Below are 14572 nucleotides of genomic sequence, written 5' to 3'. Positions count from 1 at the left end.
ATAAAAAAAAATGATATTCCCTTATGATTTGCACTATCAATATCAGATGTTTTTCAGCTTTTTTTTTTTTTTTAAAGCTTTTCTGGTCCAAACAATTGTTTAGAATCAAGGCAACCTAGTAAACACATCTCTCTCTTTCTCTCTCTCTCTCTCTCTCTCTCTCTCTCTCTCTCTCTTTCATTTTTTATTCATGGTTTCTCTGGGGTCGAGTGACTAGGCTAATGAGTAATTACTATAGATACACAAAATAATTCATCCCCGTGCTTCAGGTTAGGCTCCATCCACATAGTAGACCTAATCATCAACCCGGTGCTTAGTTTAAAGACATTTTCCGACGGGCTTGCTCAAGGACATTTAGTGAGAAAGTCCAACCCAACGTAGCAGCCAAGTCCAGCGAAGATTTTTATACAAAAGTTTTATAACGAGTGGGCTTGGGCGAAATTAGGCCTAACTTGAAGCCCAGCTCCTGGCTTACCAAGCGATCACCTTGCTACAGAGTAGTGATCATGATCCCTCAAGAATATTCTTGTCCAAAGAAGTCTCGATTCAAACTGCATTTGACTCTGTCCAAATCAAACGCCTGACCACTTAATCAGTACCTTTAGGGGCAGATTCTCAATTGTTAATTTATTTTCACTAAAGATGAAAACGAAATTTGAAAGAAAAGAGCTTTTATGTAAGCAAAGCATCCTAAACTCTCTTTCAAGAGAAATCATAGAAGAATGATGCTGCTGAAGTCACAAAAGAACACGAGATTTTCCCCTATTAAAATAGGAAGGAGACGCTACAAAGTGATGACGCTAGAAGGTCCACCTAATTTTTCCCTTTGTTTAATTTTAAGTGGCTGATCTCCCACAAACTTTCCGAGAAACCCTCTTCTCAGAAAAAAGAAAGACTTATACCATAAATACCGCATATTCCAAGGGTCTAAATAATAATAAAAAAGTTACTTGCTAACGGACACTTTTTTAAGACATTTACCTTTAGCATGTTTCATATAGAATATTTTAATTTTTAAAGCGCCGACGCACTCTATGTAAGAACAATTAATACATTGAAAATCTTTAGTATATAGTTTTTTTTTCTTTTCAAATGGCTATCTAACCGGTTTCTTTGGACTTTCGTCAACAAATTTCACTACGAAGGAATATGCCCTTTTCCCCATAAAGTATAAAAAGGAAGGAGGCTGTGCTCGGATGTGGAGGGCATATCCCTTGGAAGATGCTGCCATTTGCAGCACCTTTTCTGTACTCCTTTTAAACCAAAAGGTGACACCTACTCTCTCCTACTCAAGTCACCTCGGCCTTTTATTGCTCTGATGACCAAAAGAAACAAATATGATAAAATTTTGCCTGCCTCTCTCTCTATATATATATAGCAGTACGCCCTACTTCCACAAATCCTCTTGAGTACTACACACAGACTTGCCATACCCACCACCATGTAGTGCTCCTTTGGCTATCCATAGCCACCCCCTGAATATGAGCCCTCTGGGGGGTGGCTTTGGCCTCTTAGTGTCGCTGTAGACGTTTTTGTTACTGACTATGCTGCGTGGATTGTGCGACTTTGTGTCTGTGCGCTTGATCCTTCCGATGCTTCTATGATTCCAAGGTCGGGGAAAAAAAAAGAATGGGAGTCGCTTGTTTTGATCTGATGAGGAGAAGTTTATGGATCTCCCAAGATAGGGCAACTTTGGATCCTTTGGCATTTCCGGTGTTCTTGTCGGAATCCTCCTTTCGGGCGATTTCCCTCTGCGAGGGAAGGAAGCTACCGTGGAGAGCTGCGTTCAACAGCCCACATTTCCTGTTGTCTTTGCTTCTTTCCCGTTCGCTTCCAAGTAAATAAAGAGAATCGCCTGGAGTTTGTATTGGTCATGTATTTGCAGGGTTTTCTGGGTGGGGTTGGTGATGTTGCTATTATGAATAATGGCTGGATTTTGCTCTTGAATTCAAGCTGTGATATTGACTGTCATGTTTTAGAATAAGTCATAACTGTTGAAGAGATTAGAAACTATGTGCTGCTCACTTGATCTCATCTCAAGCCTTTTGCTGCATATTTGGGTTCCTCTCTGGTAATAGTTTTGAATTTTTTATTAATTTTTTGTGGTTGCTAAGTCCATAGATTTTTAATACATGCTAGCCTGAAATTTATGCATTTTTTTTATCCTTATATCCTAATGGTGTCATATCAAACCCTTATCCATCGTACCGGTGATTAGATAATCTGCTTAGTAAATTGGAGATTTTATCTAAATGAATTATGAAATGGGCAAAAAATTCATGGAAAATTCCAAAATACACCTTAGATTGACACACTTCTTGAAAAAGCCCACATATAAAACTTGTTTCGAACAACTCTGAGATTGGACCATTATATTCTTAATAGCTCTCATCCTTGGCAAGAAAGGCACATGCTGGTGATCACGTGTCGTTCACGTGCCCCTTTCTTGCCTTTGGAGACGGGCATCTTTATTCAATAAGTAGATTTCCCCCACTTAAACCCCCGATGCAAAACCCTAAGTTTTCCGGTTCCTTGGTCAAATAATCCTAAGTCGAATTTGAGAGAGGAGAAAATGAAACCGTGACTCTAATTAAAACAATCGAACAACTTAACATTTCAATCAAACTTAAAAGCGAGATAAAACCCTAGTTCTAAAAAATTGCGTAAATTTCATTTATATCACACCTTCTGTATCTAAGAAATTGTGGCCATGGGTTCATCTTATTCCATGATATCCTCAATTGGGCCCTCCTTCCACATCTGCAATTCTAGTTCTCCATCAACTGACTTAGTCCTATGTTCTCTCTTCTTTTTCAATTTCTGGGGGTCCATTGAGAAAAGTGCTACTTTTTGAGAAAATCCGCTCAATCTAGGAGGTAGTGTTTTAAATTTTTCCCAAAATTTCTGTATCAATGATGTAAAGATTTATTTAGAAAAGTGTGTATATGACCTGATGTTGTGAACTCTACCTGAATATTTAAATAAGCTAGTCAGAAAAGAAATATTGATAGCTTATCATTTTAATTTACAAATCAATTTTTTTGAACTTGTCTATGGAGATTATGTTAATTTATTATGTGTAGAATAATAAATCTGTTCCAATCAACCGCGATGCATTTAACCATCAGAAACCTTTTTAGATTTAGAATAAATTACCCTTTTGATTTCCATAGTATTGGAGAAGTAATTTTTTTCTTTATGCTTTATTTTGTTACAATTTTAATCCTTATAGTATTCTCTAACGACAATTTAAGTCAATTCTATCAGATTTGTGTTTAAAACCCAACAATAATTGCTGAGTTAGCAAGTCATTTCATAAAAATGACAAATTTAGAAGCATACGCTATAATAATCCTCGTTAAATGTTGTCGGAGAATTCTCAGAGATAACAATTCATGATGAAGAACGGATCTCGCTCTTATACCAAAATAATTTAGAACGGGGATTGCTTTGCTACGAAATAATGACTAGTAGCTATTGTTCCGATGCCAGTTGATGAAGTTGGCTCTAACGTTAATATCAAACTGATATAGAACGAAAGCGCTTAGAAAAAGGACGAGCAAGAATCGTAGAAATGGCAGAAAAACTGGATAGCAAGACAGGAGAGAGAATCAGAGAAAGACGAGGAAATGCCAACTCTAAAAAAAAAAAAATCAATAATCTCACTATCAATTCATAAATAAAGGCTAATCAAAATGTTGCAAATAATACTGATGTTTCTAGTGTAATCAACAAATCTAAATCGCTAATCAGATAAACATTAGAAACTTAACACCATCACCTAAAATTAGAATAGGATAATAATTAATCTAAACAATAAGAACATTGAATCAAAATGTAAGGGTGGTGTAAATTTAGGTTTGTATCAGTCTCCCCGCCAAGAAGAACTTAATTCCAATGAGTCGTATGGATGCCCTTTTCTACCAAGTCGGAGTGATAAAATCGCAAAATTGTGTGAATGTCCTTTCCATAGAGTCAAGTTGGGGTGATCTCGTAGTTTTATAGAGTGGAAAACGAGGGGTCGATTCATGGATTTTCTTTTCCTTTGATGCATTTTGCTCCAAATGTTGAAGAGCGAGGGAGATAGTGCATCAAGGTACTTTGCACAAGGAAAAATTGATACCTTGAACCTTATATCTGCACCTACTCTAAAACAATATAAATCACAGCGGCGGAACGCTGAATTGTTTTCATTCCTGAGAAGAAAACTCCAAACAGAACATCCTCCGAAGTAGTTTTCCTTAGTCAAAATTGTTCTCAACCTAATACACTGTAGATAAGCAAGGAACTCAATAGACTCAAACTCACAAGAATAGTTTTGACCAATTTTCTTTATTTGATTCGGTGACAAGTGACTTCAGAATAAAGCAGCAAAGAAATTTTAGCTACTGATTTTTCAATTTCATCAAATTCAAACTTCTCGAAGATCGGACGAATGTTTGAAGAATAAAAAAAGAAAAAAAAATTGGGACTCGACGAAAAAAAAAAATCAGGAATCAGAAATTTCTCGTGAGCAATGAATGGATTGACAAAGGATTTATTGTCAAGTTCTCTAGATAGCAAGATCTGGAAGTTTTCATATTTGGAAACAAGTGGTTCGACGATGAAATCCAAAGACGAGGCTTAGTTATACTTGTCTCTGGGAAAGGTTTAAAAGCTTGACGGTTGAAAATGTGCCATTTCTTGCGTTGAAAGTGAACATATATGTACTTTCTCTCCCATGATGGCATCTAAATCATGTAAACCTGGATTACCAATAGTAATTTGAGTACCTTTCGTCAATGCCATATCACATCAAACAAATTCAAAATAATGAGCAAACTTAATGGGCACTTGACGCGTTTCCGGAATAACTAGTATCACTAAGACACCCTTTATTTTACAGACAATTTTTCTCAAAAAAAAATTGCCTCATTTTTCAGTGTTTGGATCACTTAGGCAAATGAGTCAAGGAAAATCTTTTCATAATTAATAGAAAACCTACATTTAAATTCTAAAGAATGATTTATTCTTTTAAAAATCAGAAATCATTTTCCATGACATAACTAGACAACGATATTTGGACTAGAGACCTCAATACTTGGGGATGAGAACCTCGACACTCATGCACTAAGGCAGGGCTTGAGACCCCGATGCCAGTGCTCAAGTCTCTGACCATGCCTGGGTACCTTGCTCCTAATCTTGAGTTCATCGAAGCTGGGACTAGTTCTTAATGGTCAAGCCCAAGTTCCTCAAGGTCGAGCCCAAGACCCTAGTTTCCATGCTCAAGTACCCAACTTCTATGCTTTAGTCACCAACCCCTAGGCCTTGTTCCACAATGGCTAGACCTAAGGCCACAATGCTAGGTGCTCCGATCCCCAATGATCATGCTCGATTACCTAGTTCTTGCATTCTAGTCACTATTGCTTAGGCCCAAGTCCACAAAAGTTGGGCTTACGACCCTGGAGTCCATGCCAAAGTCCTTGGCTATCATCTTGAGAACCTGACTCCAACGCCCAAGTCATTAGTAGTCGTACTCGGGTTATAGAGGAGGGTCTAAGACCTTGGTCCTCATGCTAGGGTCCTCACCATACCTCAGTTCTTGGCTCCCGAGTGCAAGCTATTGGCGCCCATGCTTAGGAATTCATTTTGACGCTCAAGCCCAAGTTCATTGAAGTTGGGTCTAGATTCAAATAGGCTGGGTTTAGAACCTTGATTTTTAATGCTCAAGCCTTGACAGCCATGCTTGGTTCTTGTGCCCAAGTCATCAATGCTTAAGTCTAGATCCATTGATGCTTTGGGCTCAAGTCCATGGAGGCTAGGCCGAGACCTCGATGCCCACTAGGCTCCTACACATAAGTCACTAGCTCCCGAGCCTAGGTCCTCGGCAACGAGTTTGTGTCCATTGAAGCTAGGCCTAGGTTCCTCGAGACCGATCCAAAGACTATGATCTCATCCCACTTGTGTGGCCTAGCTTGGTCCCCTGACACCAAGCCCAAAATCTTGATGTTCATAATTGGGTACCTAACTATCATGCTCATATACTTGATTCCCATACCAAGTCACTATCACTTGGATTGAGCTAGATTCCCAATGCCCTTGAGAAACTCTAACTCCTCTTATTGAGACCCTAGTGCATCTTAATTTAGAAAAATAAAATCACGGAATTTAACTTCTATTTCTTTTTCAAATTTTAGTAAAACATTGAAAAATATTGTCATTTTCCTAAAATTGACTTAATAGATATTTCTCGAAAATATCAAATTTTTCTAAACAAATAGAGTCAAAATGAAACTTCACTTAGACTCATGCGAGTGAGGAGCGATTTTGAAAATTCTAACCAGTGAACTTGTAATAAAATTTGAAGACCATTCTAAATGGGGATTTTGCATGCTCTATCAGTAATTCTAGCAAAAGTATGAAAATCACTACTCATTTTTCTAGTCATCATATTGTGCAAGCATTTGAAACTTATTGAAGAAAGTACATAAAAAGTCCTGAAATTTAGTGCGAAATTATAATTAAGTTCAAAAACTTAGAAAAAAAAAAGTGCATAGTCCTAAAATTTATCCAATTTGTGCAATCAAGTATTTTAATTCATCATGTCCAAATTGAATTTCATAAAAACGTTGATGTGCAATTTTTTACTTTTCTTTTTTGATATCATGTGGCACAAGTCCCCAAAAAAGGAAAAAAAGAAGGAAATAAGACCCAAAAAAGGAAAAAAATATTAATTAATTACACGAAAAAGTTCATATGAAACCATTGTTGGTTCAAATACAATCTTCCACAAAATTTTGAGAAGCTATGCGAACGCATTCCCCATTTTATCATGCAGAAAGGGGAGATTGCACGTGCGGACTAAGGACAAGAAAACGGGAGTGAGCACTGGTAACGAAGCTTGAGCTTCTGAACTTCTCGTGGTCCGATTCGATGGTTGGGACCAGAGTTTGAACATTGAAAGTTTCCCATAGAGAGAATGGAGAGTGTAAATATTTTGCCGAGACCTCGCATTCAGGACGCGAGGATCAGCTCACATCATGCTGTGGTGGCAAGTGGAGGCACCACCACTGCTTGAGGGCCTGTAAGCCCAATCCTAACCCTGGCCGGAGGCTTGCAAGGCTAGTGGGCCTCGCTCATGGCCGACGGTTGTCGACCCTTGCCGGTGAAGGGTGGGGTGGCAGCACCGCCACATCGAAGAAGACGAACACCACTTTGAGCAATCGATCTCTTCTTCTTTTTATTTATTTTTTCTTCTTAAGCTCTTTCCTTTCTTATTTTCAGATTTTTGTGTGTGGACCAACTTGGTGCCACATTAGCGTCACGTGGCTTAAAATATATCAAAAACTCGCTTTAGCATTTTCTATCTCTAGAAATAGAAGGGGCTAATTAAAGTATTCAATTGGACAAGTTTTAAAACTTGATTATATTTTTAAATGTTTGAAAATTTGATTATACATTCAGCGACAAATTTTGAACTTTCAGTACTCTAATTTAAAAATAATTAACAGGCAACATTTCTTTGTACCTTCGCTAGCAGACGGGTTTTGTCAGGTAGCGGCCTAACCTGAGTACTCTCTCCATGACTCGATCAAATGCCCCTTTCTTCAAAACCCTAAATCAAAAGGTGCAGGCGAGCTTCACCTTGTGGTTAAACATCGGGAAAGCCGTAAATATCAATAGTAGATATAATTTTTGAAAATTCCTACGTTATGTTAATAATATATAGGATCGGATAATAAATTGCTCACGTGAAATCTTGGTCGGATTATTAACTTCGTAATGCGTGAAAGGTCCCAATCTTTCGAGTAAAAACGAAGTTCCCACACTTACGTTACTAAAGCTATTATTTCCATCTTTCTAAGTGTTTACAAGATACATTAATGGACTTTACTGCCTTTATTTCATATTGGTTTTATGGGTTGAAAAATTAATAGATTGTTAATCTTCGTTTTTTTTTCTTCTTTTTTTGCTTTGAAAGTGGTTAACGCAGTGAGCTGTTTCATTCTTTGTTCAAGGTAAGTGAAATCTTTAAAAATCAAGTTAGATTAATCTTCTTAGCACTCTTGATTTGGTTGGTCGATGTTTGTTAACTCAAATTGAATTTTGAAGTTAAGTGTAAGCAAGTTTCAATAATGACATGTTGAGTTATTTTGATTACCTGACTTGCATCTATGAGTTTTTACATGCTTAAAATGTGTTTGATTGACTTATGTGAGATTTAGTAGCATTTTAAATGGGAATAAGAGAGAATATTTAATGTTTGATACAACCACAATATCAGCATTCATGGCATATATAACCCTATTTAGGGTGCATTTGGCTTAGCTTTGCAAATGGACTTTGAGTGTAATGTAAATGCTAAAAGCCAAAGCTATTTGGAAAAATACGAATTGTGTTCGGTTAAAAACTATTTGCAAATGGATTTAAGTTCAAGTTGTGTTTGGCAAAAACTTTGGGCTCTTGATTTTTTTTTTAAAAATTTAAAAAGACCTAAACCCTTTGTCGTCGGGTGACCTCAATGATAGCCATCAACATTGGCTGTTGGCGCCATATTTGGCTTGTCGACGGCTTCCCGGTCAAAAAATATATAATGGGAGACTAAATTGGAAATTTGAAGAATTAGTGAAGGTAATTTTAAAAGAAAATTTAATTTTAATATATGGTTAAATGCTGAAAGCCAAATGCTAGTCTCTACTAACATTGAGCTTTTAACTTTCCCAGGGCTAACATTCGGTTGAAAGCCTTTTAGGAAAAATTACTAAATACCTAGTATTTTCTCAAAAGACTTTTGAGATTGAAAGACCCTTGGAAAAGTTGTACTTAGATTCATTAAAAAAAGTGACACATATCATCTTGACGTGGAAATTAATAGATGAAAAATTAAAAACCTTGTAATTTGCAAAGCCAGTGTGCAGACTTGTTAGCTTCAATAAATACAATCCTTTCCCGCAAACCAAACTCCTCTTTGACTCTTTTTTTTTTGACGGGGAGTTTCAAAACCTTCATTCTCCTCATGTCGCAATCTGCTCTCACTAACAAGGAGATGCTACCCAAGGTATTGCAATTTCTCTTTTAGTTTTACTTTCCTCTCTTTTCAAAATCCCAATTTGGTTTAGAAAATATTTACAACAAATTTATTAGGTTTTCTAATTAGATTGAGGTGGGTTTGGGCGTTTGCAAGGTGCAAATAAGTCATTTTCCTTTGTTCTACATTTCATACATGCTTTAACTCCTCTGCTCCACCTCGACTTTTTTTTCCGCTTCAGTTTCATGAAGGCTTAGAAGGAGCGATGTTCAGGCTTGCCGTTATGAGACGAGGTGGGACTGGATATTCAAAGGGTGAGGATTGGTCATTCTCCTCTGTTCTACATTTCGCACATGTTTTAATTTGTTGACACCTAAATTTTGGCGATCTATTTAGTCATTTATTGCATAAAAATTAGGGGTTAATTTTTATCCCTGAAAAAAAATATTAATTGCATAGCTACATTTAGTTAGCATATTTTGCATTTTATTTATTGGACCGGTGGCGGATGGGTAGAATTGGTGGTTTTGAATTTTAAATTAATAGGCCAGACTAGGCCCATGAAAGGATAAAATTAACCAAAGCCCGTTGTTATTTTTAATTGATTATCTTGAGAAAAATTAAAATTTGATGCGATATTATGGTTTTTTTGAAAATTAAAAAAAATCGCATTGTAATCTTATTTTTTTATCAATAGATGATGAAATCGGGGGAGAATATTTTTGAGATAAGGATTTGGGTGATCGGGAGGTTATAGATTATCTTCGTGCATATTGAAAAACGAGATAAAATATTTTACGAAGATTACCTATTTTTACCTATAAAAGCAATCGTGTACGGAGAGAGAAAAGGGGGCTTCTTTGAAAAAAAACTGCAGAAAAAAAGAAAAAGTTAGAACGTGAGAGAGAGAAAGAGGAGAAAGTAAAAAGCAGAGGTGATTTGACCCTCACTATTCATCATCTCCCCAAGCTCGCTGCTCACCCTCTGTTCCGCTCCGCGAAGCTTGACGCTCCACCCTCCGCGAGCAGGCCCGAGCCGTGCTACAGCCGAGCCGCCTTCCCCACGCCGACGTAGCCGCCGGTCTCCGTCCACGAGCCCCGACGACCCGCGCCACCACGACGCCGAGCCTTGGTGCGCCTCCTTCGCGAGCAACCCGCGACGCCAGCCCAGTCGTTCGCGACTCTCCCGACGCCGCTCCGGCCCCGCTCGCCACTCGCCTGCGATTGCCCAGCCCAGATCTTGCCTTTGCTCGCCGTCCGTGAAGCCCGACGCCGACGGATTTGAGACCCTCGCAGCAACCGCGACCCGAACGCCTTTGCTTCGCCTTACCGTCGCCAATCTGCAGTACCGAAGTCCCGGCGTCCCCGCTCGCCTCCGCCTCGACGCCCGACGCCCAGCCGACCCGGTGCCGTTGCCCGAGGCCTAGCGATCCGACACTCTTGCTGCCCCAGAAATCACGACACTTGAGTTGCTCCGCCGTGCCGCAACCCGAGTCCTCTGCTCGTGGCCCACCGTCCCGGATCTCGCGATCCCGGCGGCCTGCTGCCACCCAAGTCCTTGCGACGACCCACGACGCCCGTAGCAGCCCTCCGCCGAGTCGGTCTCCGCCCCTGCACGCACGCGTTCCGAGCTTGCTCCCCCTGTCCGAGCGACGCCGCCGCCAGAGCACCTGTGACCAGCTGCTGCAGCTGTGTCCACCAGCCACCGAGTCCCTTCGCCGGAGCTCCGACCACCGTGACTTCCTTTGACGGTGACCCACCACACAGCCACGCCTTTGCTGGAGTTTCCCTGCCGGACCTCCGATCCTCTGCTTTGGTGACTTGCCACGAACACGAAGCTTGGAAGGAAAAGGGAAAATTAGGTAGTTTTTATTTATTTATTTACTTACTGTTTTCTTTTTCTTTCCTTTTATTTTATTCTTTTTAGTGAAATTGTTCTCTTTAAATATGTGATTGAGATCCCAATATGAAAGTGCCCCTCAAGCTAGGGATTGACAGTCCGATTTTCGCGTCCGAAATCCGACTGGAATCCTTATAAAATCGACAATCCAATCTCAAGCCTGAGATTTGATTTGCGATTTAATTTAAAATTGGCCAACCCGATCTCATGTGCGAGATATGGTTCGTCAATTTTTAGATATCAATCTTATCTTATTTGATTCGCTGTTGGTTGAGTCAGTCTTATTTTCATAAAAGAAAAATCCAAAAAAATGTTGAGTTAAGATTAGGTTTGGTTATTATCTTTTATATTTAAAATAAGAATTTTATTTTAAATCATGGAAAAGAAAACCAAAAGAAAAAGCACATTCATTTAGGATGTTAGTTTTTATCATTATTTGAATTGCATGTGAAAATTTTAATTTCGAAATTAATAAAAAGACACAAAAAATCATCATGCATATGTCACGTAGAATTATGGCATTCTTTGCACGTCATTGCATGGCCAAGATTGCATATTATAGGTTTAGATAATTTTTCCTAAATAGATTGCATGCTTATTAGGAAAATAAAAATCATGTGCACGTCATAGTTTCATACAATGCACGTCATTTAGTGATTTTTGTTAGGTGCATTTAATTAGAAATTGCCCGTCATTAGAATTAGGTCATTAGATTAATTTAGATTGCATATTTAAATGTTGCATTTCTTTAATTTCGAATCTCATAGAAAATACAAAAAAAATTATTTAGAATAAATCATTTCATGCTTAGGATAGATCACGTGCTTAGTTATGTCATATTGCTTAGATCATATAGCTAAGTCATGTTGCCATGTCATATCATTCATGTTAAATTAGTGGCATGCATTGCATATCGCATGATTTTCATTAATTAAGTGAAAACAAAACAAAAATTGCGTGTTAATTAGAAATCATATTTAGGACTGCTGATGTGAATTCTAAACTAATAACGCAGATGCTTTCGTTGCTATGAGGTAAGTCCTGCAATTTATTTATTTGCTTTTTCTTGAGTGTTAAATTGGTGGTTTGTGCAGGCCTCACATGTTAAGGAATTAAAATCAATTCAAGTTGCTTGCCAAACAATTTTTTCAAAATAAAAGATAAAGGTACCGAAAGGGCGTTAGAGAAATCTAACGTAACCAAGTCCCCGAACTCACAAATCTCTGGTTCATAGGAATAAAGTAAATCTCCCGTTACTTTATTTGGGTTTCTAATCGACCCACCAAAGAATAGATTAGTGGCGACTCCTGATTGAAAATCATTTGCATGTTAAGAACTTAAACCGAAAGTCGCGAATTGGTATGGGCTTGGGAGAGCCCGAGTTAAGTCTAGGCTTAACAATCCATTAGCCAAACCTTAGGTGGTTCACACCCCGAAAAATTTGGTCGTGACATAATTCCTCTGTTCTAACTCAATTTTTTTTTTTGGCTTCAGTTTCATGAATGGTTTGAAGGCAGCAGGGTCAATATCGTCGGCGTGAGCAGTGCTGTCAAATTGGGCCACGGACCCATATTTTAACCCACAATTAAATAAGTGAATCATGGTCACCTTAAAATTAAGATATGAGTCGTAAATGGGTTTGAAAAGCTCAAACAAAATGGGTTATGTTTGGATCTTTTTACAAACCCATTTTCAATTCATTTTTGACCGAACTCTCTCCTTCCTCTCCTCTCCCTCCTCTGCTTCATCTCCATCTTCCTCACGTTCTCTCTCTTCCATCGGACCTTCCTGATCTCCGCCCGAAAGTCCCAGCTCGACTTCGCTGCCTTCGGTAGGCCATGCAATTACTCGGTGGAGTTATGGATCTATGATTGGAGCTTCAAATTGACAAGGTACAAGGAGATGTTCTAAGGATGGAATCGCCAAATCTCCGGCACATCTTCATCCCCACCTTTGTCCTCTGATCGAGCACAAGCGCAATAAAATCTTTGTAGACCCCTCCGAGTTTGATTCTAATGTTCTGCACATATTTGTTGGAGATCATTTGCATTGCAGCAATTGCTCTATGGATGTGTATGGTTACGAGACTTGAATGACCACATCAAGATCTTTGATGAAATTGCGAAAATTGAGCCGCTCATAGGATATAGGCAAATCGGACTTCACTTCCACCCCGAGTACCATTTTATCTCGTGCGAGCTCCGTGCGCTGACGGAGATGGCTCGTGACGATCAACAACACATCTCCAGGCTGTCAATTATGAGAAGTCCACTGTTAGGGGCTGCCGTCGAGGTTGCCACCGTCGGGGTCCAAAACCCTAAAAACCTTAGCGTTGGGGTTTTCATTTTTATTTTGTAAATTTATTATATTGTTTCTTTATTTCATTTTAAAGAATTGTTGGCCTTTTTATTTGTCTTTTTATTACTTATATGGGTGGGTTTAGGTTAGATGTGGGTTGGCTATGGATCATTTAAATTGCTTAGTAAGTAAATAGGTTAATGTGAGTTAAATGGGTGGATTTGGATCGATCTATTTATGACACACCCAAACTTGACCCAACCCACTCATTTGCCACCTCTAACCGTGAGATGGGGTATTTGTAAGGTGTGAATAACTTATTCTCTCCTATTTATATTTCATACATGATTTAACTTGTCTATTCTGCCTCAAATTTTTTTTTTTTCAGTTTCGGAAAAGAGAGGTGCTCTTGCATAGCTAGGTTTGGCTCTGTAGCTAAAAATAAAAGGTATTGAGTAGAAAGACGCTAGAAGTGTCAAAATTTTTATACGACATCCACTTTCGTGTCAAAAGTTTTCGTCGACTTACTCAAATATTGGTGAAAAGAGTTCACTTAAGTACTTATGATGAGAAATTTTGGCTAAAAATATTATGTGGCTTTTTTTAATTAAATGTTAATGCCTAGGTGGTTTAAAAAAAAAAAAAGAAATTCCACCTGGACACTGACTTGGCCTTTAATCACCGATGTTGCGTTACAGCATTTTAATCCCTCTTTCTCTCTTGCTCTTTCTTTCTCTCTTATTCGAGCCTTGCTCGAAAATTTTGAAGCAAAAAATATCATGGTTTGAAGGGTAGCCATGTTCTTGAGTACCTTAGGTTGGAAAGATGTCATGGTTTGAAGCAAAACATCAAGCGCTATTGATCAGCGCCAGCAAAGAAGGATTGAGCGAGCAAGAGAAACTTTAAACACTTGAATTAAAAAAACAGGGGAGAAGAGAGGCACGATCGGCGAGAACAAATGACTTCCATTGACGATGGCGGCAATGTCCGGAAAGCAATGGAGAATGATCACCAACGATTCAACTTCAAAATTTTTGAGAGAGGATTCCTTGGTGAGATATGTGTAAGAGAAAGCACACCAAAAGTGCTAAAACTTGGCACGGATGAATACTTTAGTGCCAAAATTTCAAAAAGTACACTTAAACGCTATTTTTTTATTATTATTTAAAATTAGGATACTTAAGTGCAAGTTCGGTGAGAGTAGTCAAAAATCCGACGTGACATATTTTTTTAATAATATAAATGATTTACGTGGCCCGTCGAAAAGCCAACTCGGCAATCCTTATTTAATATGACGTCGTCTTCCATGTTCATTTAAGTGCCAGTCGTGGTTGAAAAAGGACCACTTAATTTATGGTGTAAGTGATC

Source organism: Eucalyptus grandis, chromosome 7 (assembly GCF_016545825.1).
Source record: "Eucalyptus grandis isolate ANBG69807.140 chromosome 7, ASM1654582v1, whole genome shotgun sequence".
Lineage (NCBI taxonomy): Eukaryota > Viridiplantae > Streptophyta > Magnoliopsida > Myrtales > Myrtaceae > Eucalyptus > Eucalyptus grandis.
Note: the sequence above shows the minus strand (reverse complement) of the source record.